The sequence below is a fragment of the Belonocnema kinseyi genome, chromosome 2 (assembly GCF_010883055.1).
Source record: "Belonocnema kinseyi isolate 2016_QV_RU_SX_M_011 chromosome 2, B_treatae_v1, whole genome shotgun sequence".
NCBI classification, from domain to species: Eukaryota; Metazoa; Arthropoda; class Insecta; order Hymenoptera; family Cynipidae; genus Belonocnema; species Belonocnema kinseyi.
The window spans coordinates 130,340,336-130,344,685 of NC_046658.1; positions in this window are offsets into that span (position 1 = coordinate 130,340,336).

Consider the following 4,350-nt stretch of genomic DNA (forward strand, 5'->3'; position numbering starts at 1 on the left):
TTTTCACGTTTCTCTCTTCCCCTCCCTCTTCTTTCCTCTTTACTTTGTTTCCCCTTTGCCGCTTGGAAACCCCTCTGATTTATTTCTAGACTCTTTTTCGTCCCCTACCTTTCTCAAGACTTTTTCCTTTTTTCCTTAATTCTTCTAATTCTTCATCCTAGCACTATTCCTCCCCATTTATCCATAACCTGTCTCTCCCTATCCATACCATATGGCCCTTTTTCCTCTCTACCCAAGCCCTCTGCTCTATTTGCCATCTCCTTTTCCTCTCTCTTCATGTCAGATCTTCTTCAATTCTTTCCCTTCTTCCTCTCAATAATTTTTTTCTCATTGAGAATTTGATTGTTTTTGGGATACAAAAAAATTAACTGGGAATTTAGTTGTATAATTTTTTGTTGAAAACTTATCTTTTCTAGTTGAAAATTGATTTATTTTTTCATTGAAAATTGAACTATTTCATTCTAAATTTGTTTTTGTTTTTTTTTGCTTCAAATTTGACCGTTTTCAGTTAAAAATTCATCTTTGGAATTAAATTATTCTCCTTGTTTTAAAATTCATCTATTTTGGCTAAAAATTCTTTGTTGTTGAAAGCTGAACGATTTTGTTGAAAATTCAAGTGTTTGTTTGCTGAAAATTAATTTTTTATACTGAACATTTAAATGTATCATCTTCAGTTGAAATTTTTTAAATTTGAAACTTGAACAATTTTGTTGAAATTTTTTTGCTTGAAAATTGATCTTTGTCAGTTAAAAATCCATCTTTTTATCGTAGAAAATTATTCTCATTATTTAAAAATTCATCTATTTTAATTAAGAATTAATTTCATCGTGGAGAATGCATCTTTTTTTTAACAAAATTTTTTGTTTTATATTCGATATTCTTCATTGTTCAAAATGAAGTTTTTAAACTCAAAATTTAATTGTTCCTTTTTGTGGTGAAAATTAAATTTTTTACTTGAAAGTTCATTTCTTTTTTTGAAAATTGAACTATTTTGTTGAAAATTCCATTTTTTATTCAAACATTTAATCAGTCCATAGTTGATTCAATATTTTTGCTTTAACTTAAAATTCGTTTTTAAAATTGAAAATTGAGCAATTTTGTTAGAAAATTTGCTTTTCAAAAAATTATATTTTTACTTGAAAGTTCATCTTCTTATGTAGAAAATTATTCTTCTTGCTTGAAAATTCATCTATTTTATTCATAAATTCATGTCTGGTTGCAAATTCGAATTTTTTCGGGTTGAAAATTCATTTTTTCAACTGGCCACTTAAGTATAAACTAAAAGGGGGAGGGTCGGTAAGGCCGGTTTTTGGCCTAATTTATTTTTGGACCAAAAAATCTGAAAAAATCATGGTAGTATCTTATAAGTATCCCGAGGGGATTGCACGCTAAACGGACTATCCTCCACCCCCTAGCCACTCCTACAAATATAGGAAACACCACTACCCACCAACTATATTTTCGAGAGATTTGACACTCTTAAACATGTATTCTGAGGTTAGCTCGGGTTTACTATGGTTTTCGGGGTCGCCGAATACAAATCTGGCGTCCTTTGACTTTTATCGCGTCAGGTTCAAGGTCATTGGAAGGTCAAATCGAGAGAAAACGGTAAAAAATCCAAAAAAATACGTTATAGGTTTTTGGAGTCGCTAATTACGAATCTGGCATCCGTTGAACTCTATCGCTTCAGGTTCAAGATCAATTGAAGGCCATTTGAAGGTCAAATCGAGAAAAGGCGGTAAAAAAATTTTTAAAAAAATATGTTATAGGTTTTTGGGGTCGCTGATTACGAACCTGGTGTCCGCTGACCTTTATCGCATCAGGTTCAAGGTCATGACAGTTGGTCAATACAGTTGGTGGGTAGTGGTGTTTCCTATATTTGTAAGGGTGGCTGGGGGGGTGGAGGGTAGTCCGTTTAGCGTGCAATCGACTCGGGATACTTATAAGATACTACCATGATTTTTTCAGATTTTTTGGTCCAAAAATAAATTAGGCCAAAAACCGGAAAAAATTCTGTGGTAAATCAGGATTTTAAGACCAGAAAAAATTTGAGGAACAGCTTCGTGTTCGCGTATTTTCGGCTTTACAGGATGACACGTTTTTTGTTTAGTTCGCTTTTGCTCTGGACGTGTCATTTTATATTCCAATCAAAAGAGATTTTTATTTTTGTGTAAATAAAAATCAGTTGAATTTACCTAAAAAATGACAAAAATTATAAACACAAAAGGATTAAATATTTTCCAAGAGACGATTTTTCTGAAAAAAAGTTTTTTTACCAAAAATTAATTTCTACTTAAGAATGTTTGATAAATGTGCAGAAATCTTTCTATTCTAAAATATTTTTATTATATTTACAATGCCAAAGTTTCATAATTTTGGTAATGTTTTGTCATGTTTGAGAATCTTTAAATATTCTCTTAAATTTAGTTTTTAAAAATAAAGAATCAATTTTAATATTCCAAAAGCATTTTTTGCTATCATGCAGAAACTTCAAAATGTTATTTTTCGAAATGATTCGAATTTTCCCTAAAATCAAAAAAAAAATCCTTATGAATAACAAAATTTTCTGAAATTTTCCAGATTCTTTTTTTTAAATATTTTTATAAATTACAAAAAAAAATTATTCTCCTATCATGTCTAGTAACTATGTTTGGAGTACCCTATAAATGCCTATAAATGCCTATAAATGCCTATAAATGCCTATAAATGCCTATAAATACCTATAAATACCTTCAAAATTCTTCAAAAATTTCAAAATTTATCTTCGAAATCTTCGAAAACTTACATTTTGTTTTGTATGAAATTATTTTTGTAATTTTTTTTTTTCAAATTTTGTTTTGCAATCTTGTACGTACTTTTCTGAAATTGTATGCAATGATTTGAAAATATTTTTTAGAATTGATTTAAAAAAAATTATTTACATTTTTTCAGAAATCATGAGAAAAGGATGGTTATCCTAAAACCATAAAATACTTTAAAAGCTTCAATTTAAAAATGTTGTGAAACAAATTTTTTGTTCGAAACATTCTAAAATCTAAATTTAGTTTTGAATAAAATTATTTTTCGATCATTTCAAAAATTTTAATTCCTTAAATTTATTCGACTTTTTCCTCATATTTTGTACTGTTGTACGAAAATGTAAAAAAAAAAATTGACATTCTTTCAGCAATTGCAAGAAATAATAATTAACCTCAAACCATAAAACCCTTGAAAATATTAAATTTTTAAGTTTTTCTAGACAAATTTTTCATTCAAAATCTTTGAAAATCTACATTTGGTTTTTAATAAAAATAATTTTTTATAATTTAAAAAAATTCTAGATATTTCTTAAACTTATTCCATTTTTTCTCAAATTTTGTAATGTTGTAACATTTTTCTGAATTCTTTTCTGAAATGTTTTAATTTTGTTGGAAAATATTTTGTGGGAATTAATTTAAAAAAAAATAATTTACATTTCTTCAGGAATTGCAAGAAATAATAATTAACCTGAAACCATAAAACCCTTGAAAATATTCAATTTTAAAATTTTTCTAAACAAATTTTTCATTCAAAATTTTGAAAATCTACAGTGGGTTTTGAATAAAATTATTTTTTTATAATTAAAAAAATTCTAGATATTTCTTAAACTTATTCCACTTTTTTCTCATATTTTGTAATGTTGTAACATTTTTCTGAATTCTTTTCAGAAATTTTATAACTTTGTTGTAAAATGTTTTGTGGGAATTAATTTAAAAAAAAAAATTTACATTTTTTCAGGAATTGCAAGAAATAATTATTATCCTCAAACAATAAAACCCTAGAAAATATTAAATTTTTAAGATTTTCTAGGCCAATTTTTCATTTAAAAAATCTTAAAATATCTTAAAAAATATAAATTTGGTTTTGAATAAAATTATTTTTCTATATTTTAAAAAATTCTAGATATTTCTTAAACTTATTCTATTCTTTTCTCAAATTTTTTAAGGCTGAAACATTCTTTAAATTCTTTTCAGAAATGTTATGATTTTTTGAAAAATATTTTGTTGGAATTAATTTTTAAAAAATCACATTTTTTAGAAATCTTGAGAAAAAAGTAATAATCCTAAACCATAAAATCCCTAAAAAGTTACGATTTGAAAGTTTGTTTTAAAAAATTTTTTCTTCAAAGTTTGTTTTCGAGATCTTCTACATTCTTTTCCTAAATTTTATGAAATCATTTGAAATCTTTCCAAACATTTTCTTTCAATTAGTTTTTCCAACAAAACACAAAAATGAATTTTTATCTTCCCTGGATTGATAAAAAAAAAAGAAAAATTATCTTATAGGTGAAATCCAAGTATTTTTAAATATTATTATTATATATTATTTATT